Raw genomic sequence first — 16,775 nt, forward strand, 5'->3', positions numbered from 1 at the left:
TCTTTGATTTCTTTCTTAATCAAAGTTGTAATTACAGAGCTCCTGCTGGACAGATCAGGTAAGTACAGTACCTCCTGGTTTTAGATTTCAACCAGTGTTTGCCTGCCCACGAAGGGAACAAGTGGTTGCACTGAATTAAAACTAAATCAACATGGAAACTAAACCATTGTCTCAGTTTATCTCACGGTTAGTGTTTCCAAGCCTCTGCGTTTGACATCTAGTTTCATAGGCATAAAACGTGGCATTTTGGAGTTCTCATTCTTCTATGAGCTATACACCTTATACTTGTGTATATACAGTATCTGAAACACTTCTATTTCTTGTCTTTCAAAATAACAAAAAAAAACAAGAGAAGTATGTGTATGTATCAGTTTTTCCTTTTGCTTTCCACTTTATCTGAGGGAATGAGGCAGGGGTCTGCTCATAAGTGGCCTTGAGCTTCCCGTTCTCTAAATACCTCAGTATTTTTCCAGGAAATAATGGATTGCGAACCACAAGTACCATGCAATAAAGATTAATCACATTGCCCACATCCCCAGCAACATGGGTCTGAGTAGAAATCTGAATCAATATCATCAACAGGATCTGTTGATGTAAGGGGATGGAATACAGAGGTTGTCAGAAGGGTACAAATGTCTTTTATAGCAGCTTGAGTCCAGCCAACCAGATCCATTCATCCATTATCTTGTACAGGTTCGCATGGGAAAATGCCATTCCATCACAGGGCACACACAGGAACAAATATGCACACAATCACGTGTGTGTGGACTGTGGGGGGAAACTAGAGCACCCAGAAGCCATGAAAACCCAGAGAGAACATGCAAACTCCACTCAGATAGCACCTCAGAAATTGAACTGAGAGGCTGCAAAGCTAACTACTGTGCCACTGTGCCTCCCTCAACCACATCCATTCTCTTTCATCTCTGAGCAGACTGCATTTCTGTGTGGTAGTCAACCTCACTGTAAATCAATAATTTAAAAACGTACTGAGTACATACTGTACAATCTGTGAATCTAGAAAACATTACTACTTTCTCCTAAAAAAGACGGAATGTGGCTTTCTACTTCCGTTTTCTACAAATTTAGTCAAATTCACACATTTAAGTAATATTCGCAGTTGCTGTTAAAAATATGCCTGTGATGCTTTTCCATATTACATGTGTGCATATATTGTATATTCTAGTTGCACATTGAATAAAGTCAGTATCTGCAAAAGCATTGTTTTGTGTAATGTGATTTCCACACACTGAATTACAATTATTAATAGCCTTTTTCCTATTTTGTCTACATAATCAGTTTTCAATGCATGTATTAGTTGGTGTCTTATGTACTACAGCTGTATGGTATGGTGAAAATTTAAATAAACTTTATTAAAATTCAGCAGCGTTCTTTGTTCTTTCAGCATATTGTAAAACATAAGTAATTTCACATAAAAAAAAATATTTCTCAAATCGCTAAGGTACACTTCATTTACAACTGCTAATTCAATCTGAATTTCCTTGTATTAACCAAACCAACCTTTCTGGATTGGCCTATTAATTCCCCCATTGTGAAATTTGATTATTACTCTTCAGCTCAGCATGTTGCAGTGCACATATAACCATATTACCAGGTACTTTACTTCCTGTAATGAGCCTTTTCTACAAGAGCTGTACTAGGGGAATTTAAGGTTGTTTGTGCACCAGAATAAGTGATTATTTATGAAGAATAATCAGGAGATAAACACCTAGAAATGATCTTTGCCACCAGGGCTAAAGAATTTTCAATTTGAGATGATAGACTGTACCTTATGGAACGATAATGAGAAGAAAATTGAGATTTAGAATAGATTTAAGTATATAAGGTCAAGTAATAAGATCCTAAGGGGTATAAATTGTTAAACTAGGGAACTATTTCATACTTTCTATCTTTATATCTCATCACAACTGGAAACTAAAAGGAAATTAATTTGGGACCATGATTAGGAAATACTTCTTTATATAAAGAGCTGTAGGTACCTCAAACAGACTTGTCAGCAAGGTGACTGAGGCTCATACTCTTGGAACTGGATATGGACAATAGTTTAGTTGGGTCAGCTGGCCTCTTTTGCAACCATTTCAATTGTATGGACATGACTAATTAATTTTAAGCCCTTCTTTACATTTTTATTTATTTTACATAAAGTCTTTCTGGTTTTTACTCATTACTTGTATAAATGTTTCTTTTGTAGTTTTACATACTTTTGAACTGCACACTAAACAATTAGAGGCTGAACCTTAATTGTGAGCAGAATCATCTTGCTCTTAACATCCTTTTCTCAACACCTTGCCTTTTTTCTCATGTTCAGTATTTTGGAATCTGTCACAGTTGTTTAGATCACAGTTGTCCTACATCCCTATTCATCATTAAATATTTAGAAAACTCTTTCTATGACAATGATTCATTCGTTCCAAGATCTGAAATGTCATTTTCACAATCTTGGCACACATAATCGAAACAGCCTTCTATTTCATAAGGACAAAAATAAAGTCATTTTATTAGACCAGCTAAATAGATTATTCTGGCTTGGTAATTCCTGTCACTGCCTATTAGATTCTAAGGTTTGAAAAATAATGTTGAATGAGGTTAAAATATCAGAGCTGTAGCTAGGGATGAATGAGTGTCCAAAGATGTTCAGATAAATGTTCAGCTAATCAGAAGACCAGGTAGACCTGGAAAGATGGAGCTACTCGCTATTATTGATACTTTAACCAGAAGGTCAGGATTATTGAAAGGAAACTGCAATGCTGTTTTTTTATTTCATGGTTAGAAAGGGCATTGATGAGTGCATTTCAAACCACAATGAAAGTAAAATGTAGACATTAAGTTGTAAAATCTCCAATTTGCATCACAAAATGGACTACGTTTCCAGGTATGCGCCGTGCCATATTGTTATCATTGTCCGCAATTCAGAATAACGTGAAGCAGCCCTATTGCATTGTAAACAAGCAGGCTTGTGAATAGGTCTCTTTTAGTCCAATAGAAATTCTGCTCTCAACTATGAGAAGGTTTTGCCAACAAATGCTACTTACATCTTAACTATCCATGTACATGCACATTGGAACATTTCTGCGGTGAAATGTCTGCTGCACAACCTGTACTTATTCGCTCGTACATCGCCCTAGTCATTATAGTGACCAGTGAGGAGGATGGGGCTGCTTCATGTCACAATTCTCTCAAACTCTCGCTTTCACCCATCATGAAACCAGTGGTTTGCAACAACATGACAACCATACAGTACTTTCCCAAAATTCACAATTTTGTACTTAACTGGGAATTTGTCAAATTTAGCAATACCAACATACCAATTTTGCAATCATTTATTTTGTGACCAAGATTTGATTTAATGACCGGTCAGAAGAATAGGGACCGCAGTTCCCCTTTAAATCAAAGTTTCAGCTGCCACATTAATTAGATCAGTATTTAGTACCAGGTTTTCAACCAGGAAGGGCTGAAGTTGTGGTGGGGTTGTACTGCAGGTTCAATTCCACTCTGCGGATGACAATGTTGGTGCTCCTGGGAATGGTATTTGGCAGCTGTATGAAAAGACACCAGCACTGCAGGATTGTAGTACTGGTAGTGCAGTAGTCTATGACAGGCTTCTGCTCAGAGGTAGGAGGCACTTAATCTCTGTCCACCTCATACCATAGAAAGCAGACAAGGTTGGGATCTGAGGAATTGCTTATTTTATATTGTGGACTTACCCTGTCTTGGGAAGACAGGAAAGAAGGCTTTGACAGACAAAAAAAAAAACAATTTCAAGACCTGTTCATGGCATCTGGAACAAGATTTTGATTTAAAGCTGGCCTTATTACAAATGTTATTGAAATGGTCTGGTAGATTGACAGCTTTTAATGAATGGACTGGAACCTGAGTTTCCAGCCTTACAATTCTATGTATTTCTACAAGTTCAAGTGTTGACTTTTAATATCTTGTCCAACGCTGAAAGCATTGGAAAAAAAGACTGGAGGTGAAAGAACAGCATAGAGCTGAAGCCTACTAACCATGACGGAGAATTTTGGTATCTCTTTGACTTTTGAGCAAAATGGAATAGTACTGAGAGCATCCTGTCCAATAAAAACAAAACAGAGACATTATATATGGAGAATGGAGATTGCAAACTGACATAGCTCTGCTTCTCCACAACTTATCCATGTACCGTCCATTAGCCTTTATATTGTACTGTGGTTTCAGCATTATCAGTAATTTAACAATCCGGTAAGATGGATTGTAAAGCATCACAAATCAAGAATGTACCGTGCTCAAGGACTCTAACCAATGAATTTTTTATAACTTTCGTGCCCAGCCTGATAAAAAGAAAGCTGGATCGTACTGTCGCAAGTGATAAACCGTTAAACATTACAGCACTATAACTGACATCTTTTTTCACACCAGTAGGTGTTCTGTCATATTTTCAGATCATATCTTAACACAAATAATCCACGCTGTGCAAAGCCTTTGTGTAGATTCAGATATTTTTGCTCCTCTGGTAACAAATGTCACTGTAATTAGTAGGACTCTTATTCCTATTGGCAACATTTATGTGCCTTTGGCTTTATAATGAGTCAGTACACTGTTTTGTACAGTTCCAATTAACAGACTGTACCTCAGTAGTCACACAGTCTGTGTTTAATAACTCAGGACCAAAAACTTATTTAGTTTAAATAGAAAGGTAAGTTACATATTGTCTTTATCCAAGAGGGAAGGTACAGTTGGATAAGGGGAACAACATAGCATTGTGGGTAATTCTCTGGATTTGTAACAGGTGGGTTTGACTTTGTACTCCACCCAGTTGCTCCAGTCCTCCCAGTTGTGTAAGTTGGGACCAGCATTTCTGGGAGTTATCCCTGTGGAGCCTGCATCCAGTCCAGAGGTGGGGACAACTCTCTTGTCCATTCAGCACTACAGTCAGATGAAAGCATTTCATTGAAAACTCAACTTTTTCAGTCTTGATCGGAGATAACTACATGGGCACCTGATCCAAGTATTCAGAATTCTCCAGAGGTACTGACAAAGCCGACAACGAGGGCTTCTTCAGAATGAACAATGAAACCCAAACGAGAGAACACAACTGGAAACTACATGGAAGTGCTTTTAAAATTGCAAACAGGAGACTCTTCTGTGTGGCAGTACAGGAAAAGCTAGGCAGTCATAAGTTTGGGACCGATACCAATTATTTCAAGCATAGCTGGATTGGGTCCTCGGATCAATAAGCTAATAACTACTCAACAGGCATGATGGGTCAAATGTCCTCCCCTCATTGCCAATCTTCCTTATGTTCTTTTTTTCTTCAGGCACTAAACAGCCACCCTCAGTCTGAGGGGCTGAGTGCTGCAAGACACAGTAATACCAGTAATATTCAGCCCAGGTCCTTTGGTATTAATTATAATTCATAATAATTGCTTACACTTATATAACGCTTCTCTGGACACTCCACTCAAAGCGCTTTACAGGTAATGGGGACTCCCCTCCACCACCACCAGTGTGCAGCCCCACCTGGATGATGCGATGGCAGCCATAGTGCACCAGAATGCTCACCACACACCACCACTGCTTGTATCATGTTTGCAGCAAGAAAACAGCACGATGTTCTAATGGCGTAGATTGGAAGATGAATTGTTATGATTCCATTTTACAATTTGAAAGATTGAAAATGACTAGCTATATTTTCTGGGGAAAATATGGAAATAATGTTTGAGATTTGAAAGGCTGGGGGTTCAAATCCCTTGTGAGACATCGTTGTTGTAGTGCAAGGCAGTTCTTTCAGACTGCTCCAGTATAAATAGCAAAATGTAAGTGGCTCTGGCTAAAAGCATCATCCAAATAAAGTAGTAATAAAAGTAATAAGCTCTCTGCAATATCCATTTATGCTATAAATAAAGTACACATTGTTTTTGTTTAAAAAAAGGCTTGTGCACTAAATGTATTTCTTGCTATTGTATTTTTTTGGGAGTGACTGTACGAACAAGGATATAGGCATTTCATGTGGAAATTGGTTTGTGTAAAGTTTTCACTTGATTTTGATTAGAATAGGCAGTTTCAAGTTCACTGCAGTTCCTAACAGGAACAAAGGAGCAGAGATCATGCTGCTGAGCCTTACAAACGGGCTAAATTTACTTTTGGGGAATACAAAAGGAAAACAAAATTACTTTGTAGCCTTCAAGGCTTCTCCTTTCTTGACCCAGAACTTTACTATTAAACATGATTTGATTTCCACTATAGTTTAGACACAAAGAACAGAAACACAGCACTTTATTGTTACTGCTATACTAAAAAGATTTTGAACAAGTTACAAAGACTTATTGACCTAAGATCTTGCCTTGATTTTGTCTTAGAAGAAACAGATGGGATAAGAGATATCAGTCAGCAGTCTAAAACATATGGGGCACAATAGGTATCTATGAAGTAAGAATGGCAGGATGGTATACTTAAGCTCAAATTAAAATCACAACCCTGTGGAAATCGCAAATTAAAAATGATAACAGGTTTCGAATAGCAGAAATGAGAGACTAGCCACTACCAATCGGTGGATTTATTGCTTGTGATTGGAGATTAGGCAAAAGTTTTGATTTAATCCTTGCCTAAATCACTAAAAACCGATAAAAAGAATTAATGTATCATATAGTTTACTCTCCCATACAGAAAGCCTTTCTACCAAGCTGTGATTTTTTTTGCTGTATGACAGATTATGGCCTAAAATCACAGAATGTCGATGGGTTTCTTTGTGCCTACTAGTCCGTGCATACAAGAATAAAGAGATATTTGCACAAAACAAAGTGTGATTCAAAGAAAAATTTACAGTCAGCATGATCTTTGCTTTTTTGTTTAAAGCATTCTAAAGAACAATGGCCATTCTTTTATGTTCATGGGACACAGTTTGTGAGTAACATATTCAGCCAACAAAGATTAAATCCAGGAAGTTATCGGGTTCATTGGTTGTTATTGCTTTATTTTATTTTCCAAGAGACAGCAGGGAATTTGGCTGAGGCAGGAGTTTGAATTGGAGAACAGGCACACATTCTTTCTCAGTGTCATTTCTGTCAGACCCACTCTTTTGAATTCCGTAGAACTGCCAGCCTTTTTTTTTTTTTGCAGACTTTGTGACAAATCCAAAACTGTGCATGAAACTTTTCTGTTTAAGTTGGTGACCTCGTTTTCGGATCAGAAAGCCTGACAGCCACGTTCATTAAGGCATTAATAAATATTCAGTTTTTCTGCCTTCTCTGCTCTTTCACAGTGCAGCAAAGTCTTTCTGGACAGTTGTCAGGATAAACCTTGTGGTGAAGTCTAAAATATATTTCCAGACGTACCTTAGGTACTGTATGTGTTTCTCACCACAGTTCTCGAGACATTACTGACTAGCGTAAAGGTTATGTACGATACATTAAAACAATTTCATAAATGTTGACATTTCAAAGCTATACCAGTCACTGGCAATTGGAATTGGATGTGCTGTAAAACAAATCCCTTTTTTATTATGGAAAAAAACTGATAGACTGATATACATACTGTATATACAGTATAAATGCAGGTTAATCTGTTCCCTTACTCTAAATCTTACTTTCAGACTCAAGGTTGATAAAGCTTAGATGATAAAAAAACTGCTCATCTGTCTGCCATTTTCATAGTCCAGGACACAGATACAAGCAGCGCTCAGTCAGAGAGCCCTGGGAAATGACATTTCCTGTCAGCATGAGCCTGTTTCATTTCCCCTGGTGAGCAAACAGAGTGTGGGTCCTGTGGAAATGTCAGTGTCTTCCTCCTTTCAGCTCTCCCTCTCTGACGTTGTAATGAGGGCCACAGGAGGATGAGTACAGCCAAATGTACTCACAGAGTTATTCTGTTAACCCATTTGTTAGCTCTGTAATGAGTCAGGCTTTCTGAAACAAAAAAGTATATCTTCAAGTTCAGAATATACAGATATAAACTTGGGAATCTGGAAAACTACAGCTCTGCTCCTCACAGGGATCTAAAGCAGATGGCATGTTAGTCTCTTCCTGGAAATATTATGTGATCTGGTGAAGATTAGGAGAGTCCAGCTTAAGTCTTGAAGGGCCACTGTGTCTACCGGTCTGCATTCTAGTAATGCTTGGAATGACCAATATTGAACTAATCATTGGATGAATTGGAACATTTAACAGATTTTCCTTTTTCGCCTGTGCTACTGACAAAAAGAAACCTACAGAACTGTAGGACTGAGGACCTTCAGGACTGGAATAGGAGATCCTCGCTTCAGACACAATAATATAATTGTTAAATAAGTTTAAATGATTAAATAAGTGAAAAGTGCTTATGAATTGTTTTGAGGAGCTTGCTTGTCATGAAAAAGTCTTGGCAATTGGGATGCCTGTCACTTGTTTAACAACTTTAGTTAGGAAGAGAAGATTGAAATTGGATTGTAATCCCTTTAGGCTTTTCAAGGTCCAAATTTGTTTTAATGTTAAAGGAACCATGGCAGTCATTCTGACTGTCTAAGGTATTTAAATTCAAGGTATTTCATTTTTCCTTCCCATGTGACACATACAGGACTGCACATTAATTTACCTTTCTGGGGTTATGTATTAAATCTAAAGGAAATATTTGAAACATGCTGAAATAAAATATATATGGAAAAGCTCCAAGAGCAGTAAAACTATTATATCTCTGCCTGAGTTATGTACAGTATTTGATCTAATCAGTGTCTTGGAGGAAAGAAGCACATTTATAAATATTTTATAGGATTCTGTAGTATATACTTTAAAACCCATAAGCCATAAAACCATAAACAAAGCATACAACTGAATACCCTGCAGTCAAGACCATGGAAATCTTTTTTTAAAACAATGGCCAGAAATAATTTGCCGGTTTCATGATACCATAGTTCTCATGATTTGATTTGACCAAAAGAGCATGCTTTAAAAATGATCACATTCCAGTCTTTGCATCTGAGATATAGAACTATTTCACTGACAAGAGCATTGTCTTCTACAGATCAGTTATATTGACGTACTACGGTAACTTGGTTTGAAAAAATCCTTTTTAAAATGTTCAAATATCTGACATTACTCTACTGTTCTGGTGTTTTATGTGACATAATAATAAAAAAAAACATCCTACCGTTTCTCTTTCTTATATAATTTACAATGTTTTGAATACAGCAGTGAAAAATACTGCTGCAGGGCCTCTCGATATAAACAGAACAAAAAATGAATCTCACTACATGTTTTCCTGTGGTAGAGTGGACAACAGTGTGGGAATGCCACAGACATGATTGGATACAGTGATTTTTTTTTATATTTCTGTAAATGACTTTTTTATGAAAGATGAGAGAACGTGACAGTTGCGCTGACCTTGATACAGAGAGATGCTGCTGCATCTGTATTTTTAGAGCTGCGTTAATCACGCTGTTCCTTTCTTTTGACTGGAAATGTGACAGAGCAAGGAAAGTTTTGCATTTTAGCCTTACATTACAAAAGGGAATAACAACAGTGGATAGGATAAATAGTTTTTACTGCAGAATCACCTCTTCACTGAATGTATTAAATAATAAATGAAAGTTTTTTTCACAAAAGACATAGAACTGTCCTCTCATAATGGAGGCAACATACAGTAATAGAAAAAATCATGCAGGTTTATACACATTAAACCACGAAAAGGGTACGCAGAAATTCAGAAGACAGAATTTCAGAAAATTCAAGTGTTATCAGCATTAGAATGATGTTGTTACAACAACTTTACTCAAGGCTTTAGGTAAAAATTCCCAAGACACAAATTATTAATTAGAGAAGATGATAACTTTTGGGATCTTATTGATAATGGGTATATTTTATGTAAGTCTTTCTTCACACTAATTATTAAACAGCACCAAAATTTGACAAAATACCATGACCCACCTAAAAAAGTGAACTGATAAAAATAGAACGCAGTATATGAAGACCCGAATGTGACAGTATGAAGGAAGAACATGACTAGTCTTCAGCAGAACCTTGAAAAAAATTGTAGCTTTTGTTGTGAGGCTTCATAAATACTCATAAAAACATAAATATGCCACTTATGAGACTTTTCAGAGCCAGTCCCATACAAAATTCTTCACACGCTTCAGATAGTATTTCATTTCTTATTCAGCTGGTGCTGGCTAATTAGGTATTGTAATGACAACACCTTCAGAAATTAAATGAAAAGAAAAAACAGTGTTGGAGTTGAAAATTTGAGACCTCAAAGAAAGGTCACTGTTACTGGTATGCACATTTCCATTGTAGTCACCTGCCCACATAGTTCGTGAATACCAAAGCTTTAAAGTGCAAACAGAACTCTGTTTGACAGATTTGTCTTCTCAGAACCAAATATTATAAACCATGCCATTCTGATATACTTCACTGTGGTCATGAAGGCATACATAGAATTGAGCTTGCTGGCGTTTTGTCCTGATCACAGATAAGAAGCACAAACCACCGAGATCCATGATGAACTGAAAATCTGAATGCATTAATTAATAAGTGCAAAGACTGCATTATTATTTATAATCCCTTTTCCCCCATCTCTCTGTTTCTTTCATTGCTGTGTACTCTGTAATCCCGGTGTGAATCTCATGTCTGCTTTTTTCATGTCTGCTTTCCTGTTGAATAAAAAACACGGCTTGTTTGTTGAAAAAAATCCAAGCCTATACAGCTTCTGACACTCAATTGTACAATCATTGTGTAACTATATTTTGTTCCATTTTATAACTGTTACAGAAATAAAGAATTAAGTAATAATGTTAGAATTTGTATATTATACATTTCAGTTAAAAAGATAAATGGAAGTGTTCAAAAGAATACCTTGTTCATCCGTAACCTTTACATATAGAAGAAAATTCTAAAAGATCAAAATTCTTTCCAATCTTAATAAATACAAAGTGTATCTGTTACAGATTTGGAAGTGTCACACCAATGCAAATCAACAGTGTCTTAGAATCATTACAGCCCTTTGATACAGTTACCTTCTTACTGTTGAAGACAAAATAAAACAACCTACTAGACAAGCAAAGGATAAATTGTTTGATCATACTGTTACAGTATTTGTTTTGTAGTCATGCATATCAAACTACCACCTCTGACTTTATTTTTCAGAATTTCCTGGATTGTGTCAGGACAGGATTTTGAAAGTCTACTAACACAAAATAATGTTGTCTTCAACAATATTTCAGAGTTGAGGAGTCACCAAGAAAGCAAGAAAATTTTATTTAGTGTTAAATCTGACACGTACAATACTTACTCAGCGGGTAAGTACAGTACAGGTATCTTCTAGCCTTGTGCCTGTATTGTAAAATGTTACCCAATCTTCACAACAGTTTTCAATGCCTTTTATCTTTGAATCAGCTATTTCATTTCTGCAAACTGTTGTCGGTTTTTGTAATTTTGTTGTTCATAGGAAATTTTATGCCTTTGAAAAGTTCATTTAAAGTACAGGTAAATACATCCATTTATTTTAATAAACTCGTAGTTCAATACAGGTTTGTAGTGAGAAGTAGCTTAACAACAATGTAAATACATTTGCATTAAATATGGATTTGTGAATCTGTTAAGATTGTAACACATACACTTTGCATATGATAAAACATTTTTAATTGTGTAAGCTTATATCATATTTAAAGTGAATTTATTTCATTTTTCCCACTAATGTAATCTACTGTACAGTGCCTTCTCAAAATGTGGTGCAACACAAGAACTTAGTTTCTATACAAATCTTACCATGTTGAACATTAGAAGACTGATTATTGAGCCTAATGCATTGATTGGTTTCTAAATAAGGGCGGAGTCCCTTCCTTTTTGTCTGTTGGTTTAACATTGCTGCTCAATAAAGATTGGGTCTGCAGACACAGCTGAAGTAAGGAGATTAGCATGGGCTTGAAAGATATAAAAGCTAATTTTATATGTGGAGCTGAGACTATCAAGCCTTTATGTGAGCAGCAATGTAGAGTAGCAATTAGGACTCTGGACATGTATCTGCAGGTTATAAGTTCAATTCCTAATTAGGGCACTGCTGAGCAAGGTAGTGCACTTGGATTGCTTCAGTAAAATACCCATCTGCCTAAGGATGTACAAAGGTAATTCAATTTAGGTAAGAGTATCACTTTAATAATATCCTTCCCTTCTCTTTTCACCAGATCCTGCTCTTTCCCACCAGAGAAGTGACATTCGAAATCCGATCAGCCCATCTTTCTTGCCAAGGCCCAGTGCATGATGATCCCTCAGTCTCAGTGCGGTACTGGCATGGCACCTCACAGGTGGTGAATCTGGAAGGTAGCTCCATGTTGCAATTTCAGGGTGAGCTCAGCCACTAGATGTTTCTTGACATACGCTAAAGGCCCGGAATCCCTGTGCTTGGCAAGGTCTTCATTTTGCTCTGTACCATCTCCAACGTCTCGGAGTCGATCATTTTTTGGTTCAGAAATCACCTCGTACCCATTTACCAAAGGAAACACTCCCAAGGGACCTAGGCTTTATATAACCTAGCTATGAGTTAATCAGAACACAATACTTGGGCTGAACTAACCATTATAAGAACATAAGATTAAAAAACAAGATTTTGAAAACTTACACCCAGTCCCCTCATAGCCTCGGTTTAAGAATAAAAAGGTTCGGCTCTTTCAGCCTGTCAGTGTAGGACATGTCGCAGAAACACAAGACTGATTTATTCTGTCAGCAGCCTCTAACGCACGGCGAGTGAAGGCACTGCCAAGCAGGGCTGCTTTACTGGGCTCTGGCTACTTCTGAAGCAGGCAGTTTTGCTGTATTGATTAAAAGACTATAATGTGCTGCAGATAATGGAAAGCTTTGTGCTGCCGTCCTGGCTGAAATGCTGATGTACAGAGATGGGAAAAAAAGACTTCTTTTAAATCAAATAAAAGGCTGCTGTGAGTTCAGCAGGAAGCAAATGCAGACTAAAAAGTATATTTATAAACCTCCTGTTCCAAATTTGCTGTTTGATTTCCTCTTTTTTTCCCAAGCCAAAAGGTTGAGCGCCACTGAATCATTTAAAGGTCAGTTTAAGCAGCTGTTTGTATCCTTCTCGCATGACAAAAATACCATCTTCAGAATTTTAGCATTTACGGAATTACTTGTTTTCTTCAACAGCTAGCGCATTTGATCCCAATAATGTGACTACACATCACTTTTACAAAGTGTAAAATATTGGGTACAAGCCTGTTCCTGAGTTATAATTGTCTCAATAAATTGTGTTTGCAAATTGAACAGTGTCAATGTCTCTCAACTCTCTTCCAGGACAGTCCTGAATAATGCCCCTGTCCGACAGAGGTCAGCACAAATATCCAAAAATGATGATACCAATATACTGTATATATAGGTTTAAAGCCAATATACTGTATATATATTGCATATATGTCTGAATATATATTCATTATGTATATGTACTGTATACTGTATATCAGTTGAAATGGAAGATTTGTTAAAGCTCAAGTAAGGGTCTTATTCTCAAAATCATCCGTAGAAACCTTAAATGATCCTGTAACAATGTGATAAGGTGAATGACATTGTTTTTAGTACTGTAATTACATTGTGTGTTAAATTAAGATACGCAGTGTTCATGTGCAGTGTATTGTAATTCAATTGTCTGGTATAATAAACAGGATTCAGACAACCCTCAAAACATCTCTGAGTGTTTCTAAAAAACAGACTTTCTCCGAAAACATCTAGACAGCTGTTCATCAAAACTATGAATATCTAAAATTCTGGTCAAAGCACATCTGTAGTTTAGTGAACATATCACAATCACGAATGACGGATAAAAAGAATTTGAGATTAGAGAGCTTGAGAAGCTAGTCTGGTCAGCTTCTTGTTTGTGATTTGCAGTTAATATGTGCTTGCCTGACGATGCTACAACCCGGGAGAACATCTATCATCTTATGAAGGCCGTCTGTCAGCTGCACTTTAATAACCAGCCTTGCTACAGGCTCCTCAAACTTCCTGCAGCCTGTCGCATTTCACAAGGAAGCAATTACCACTCAATATGCTCATTCACACTAATGCGTCAACATGATGAATGCCCTGAAAATTTTTCAAGTACGTTTTGTCATGGTCACCTGAATCTGTGACTTGTTTCAAATGTCAGCTCTGCTTGTGAATATCATCAGAGGGCTGTACACAGCCTAGCTGGGAGATGAGTCTTTTGTGAGCCACATAGGGAGGTCATATTTCAGAAGTCTATATAGCGTCCATCTTTGTGAGTGGGAGGTTAAAGTAATGCTTTGTCTATTCTGTTATTTAATGTCGACTGCAGTACAAGACAGAAAATACATCACACGTTTTAAAGGAGCATAAAATCATATTTTTGTTCTCCTTGAAGAGTAATTTTACCAATAGACTTTCTGTCTACCGCCGTACCCTACCAGTTTTGCAAAACTGCATTTGACAAAATCTGCAGTTGCTTCCTTTATATCAGAAAAAGATGGCGTTCCTTGTTATTGCTCATGCTTGGATGTGCATATGTCAGAAGATTAGGAAGAGAGGAGAGAAACTAGAGCCAACTTTTAAAAAAGCGTGTGTACTAAAAAGGGAAATATTTTCTGTAATAGGTCACAATTATATTTTAATACATTTTCATATGTATGGAAATGATACATTCTAGATTTACCATTGGTAAACATTTGGAATTGATTAGTTTGATCATTTTTGTGTTTCAGTAATTTATTTTTACAAGTGCTATAGTACTGAGACCAGATTCCTATTTCAGCTCCAGTGGGCAATGCTGTCTGCAATTTGAGGTTAAAATGCAGGCCTGTAAAGTCCTAAAAAAGGCAGTGTACCACTTCCACAGTGTAACTCTTCATTCACTGAACTCTCTCAAAAATTATTTTCCATTGCCAAAGTGAAAGAAAACATGCATCTAATATTAAAGCCATGTTATGAGTCAAATGTGCTTCATTTGGAATGTGCTGCATTTGTCTGAACTTCACTAGAATAACAATTGTCAGAAAGCAGCTGTTGCTAAGAAACACTATCCGAGGCATCCAGATGACATTGAAGGCTTATAATTCACAAGGAGCCAGCTCTGTTGTTTCCAGATAGGCGCACGCATCTTGTTGCCAATTGTGTAAAGGGAATTTGGACAGAACGAAAGCTTTTGCTGTGCCAACCTGTTGAATGAGACAGGTGGAGGCTGTAATCACAGAATGGCTGCTCTGAAAGAGCATCACTCCAGCTGAGCTGCTCTCTAACTGTAAAAATAATGGCTAAGAGCTTTCTTCCCCTTGGGGTCAAATACATTAGGGCCACCTGACTACCACACAGAGCAAGCTCTTAAACTGGCACCACTCTTTTCCCAATCTGTTATAAAATCTAGAAAGGCAGGACAGAAGGCAGCAGGTGGGTTTATTATATAATACGTTCCATTGAATTTATGATCTTCATCCATTTATGTTATGGCCTACGGGAAGTCAAAGAGAGAGGAAAAGAAAATATATATTTTGCTTAAATCTAAATGCCTCCATGCAACACAGAACTTTTTGTTCAATCACTCGCGGTTTGGACAACTTTGTCATGCCCCAAGGAAGTCGGGAGGTCAGAATTTAACAGTATGGCAACGGAATACTTCTTCCTGTATCTCTCAGCTGCAACACGGATCCCTAGATGTCATTTTTAGTGACTGGAGAGTGAGGCGTGTAGGATGAGGATGTTGAACGTTGCGCAGGAAGAGAAATGAATTGACTGTTGCTTTCACAACGAAATGTGAAAGCAATTGACTGTTGCTTTCACAAAAAAATGTTATCGTCCATCATGAGTACACATCCTGCTGTAACAGGGTTTGTCATTTGATACAGTAATCGATGAACAAAGCTGTCGCTACCTAGATGAAAGCTGACTAGTAGCATTCATTGAAGAGAGTGATTAGTGGTGCAATTATCATTTCACATACATAAATGCGGAACAAACATCAAATAATTAAATGCATGTATTTCTAGACTATATTAAAAATAACCCGGGCATAAATTTGCTATTCATGAAGCTTTTATAAATCTTTCATTTTAAAATTATTTCAACCATGCATTATTATTGTTTTTTTTTAATAAATGCTAGTTTTCAGCAGTCAATCAACCTTCTTACATAAAGACCACCTTAATATCATGCCCCTTGTTTTGTTTTGGAAATATGTATCTGCTCTACATTCATTTCAGAAAACTAATTATACAGTAATAGTGGCACTTGTGATAATCTGACAAGCTGTTCATTAGTAGAAACTGATAAAAAGGTTTACATTTCTTTTTAAAAAGACGCTTTATATTTTTTTTACAAATATATCAAATACTGTCTGTCATTTTTGTAAATAATATTACATGCATTTGCTTGTGTTCTGCTGCATTCATTGAATGCAAAAAAAAAATGTCTATAGGACTTTTGACATTAAATATATATTTCAGTGCATCTTTCCTGACTCAGTTGAAACAGATATTTAACCATTTTGCAACACAGAACAGCCAGAGTCACAACTTAAATGCCATCATTGATATATCAGTGATGGAAATTTGAATTATTATTTTCAGCTGGTGTTAAAGGTTCAGCCAAGGATCTTATAATTGAAGCCTTCCAAATTCAGAAATGATACAATGAAACATGATGTATCCAGGGTGCTTACTTCTTTTTTTCTGTGTAATTAAAGTACCTGTGAGAGTTCACCCTAAAATTCAATTGATTAAGTCGCAACATTCCGCATCTACTGAAGGTTATTTCTAGACTCTGTTACCTAGCAACAGTTTTTTTATGGATGCAGCAGAATTCATAAAG

At 36.8% G+C, this 16,775-nt stretch overlaps 1 protein-coding gene and 1 long non-coding RNA gene across 3 annotated transcripts in view; one reads left to right on the forward strand and one right to left on the reverse strand.

Moving 5' to 3' along the window:
- The window catches only part of LOC148651899 (uncharacterized), a 50,320-nt gene extending 36,695 nt beyond the window's left edge, over nt 1–13,625 (forward strand). The window contains exons 3-4 of one of the 2 annotated variants that reach the window (XR_015925193.1): nt 12,143–12,302; nt 12,986–13,625. This is a non-coding gene — a long non-coding RNA (uncharacterized LOC148651899). Of the gene's footprint in view, nt 1–12,142 lie in introns of both variants that reach the window. The other variant, XR_015925192.1, reaches the window with a different exon arrangement.
- Nucleotides 1–16,775, reverse strand: part of nmnat2 (nicotinamide nucleotide adenylyltransferase 2) — a 63,657-nt gene that overhangs the window by 33,875 nt on the left and 13,007 nt on the right. The window lies entirely within an intron of this gene.

Source organism: Lepisosteus platostomus, chromosome 11, assembly GCF_059453375.1.
Source record: "Lepisosteus platostomus isolate fLepPlt1 chromosome 11, fLepPlt1.hap1, whole genome shotgun sequence".
In the NCBI taxonomy this organism is placed as follows: domain Eukaryota; kingdom Metazoa; phylum Chordata; class Actinopteri; order Semionotiformes; family Lepisosteidae; genus Lepisosteus; species Lepisosteus platostomus.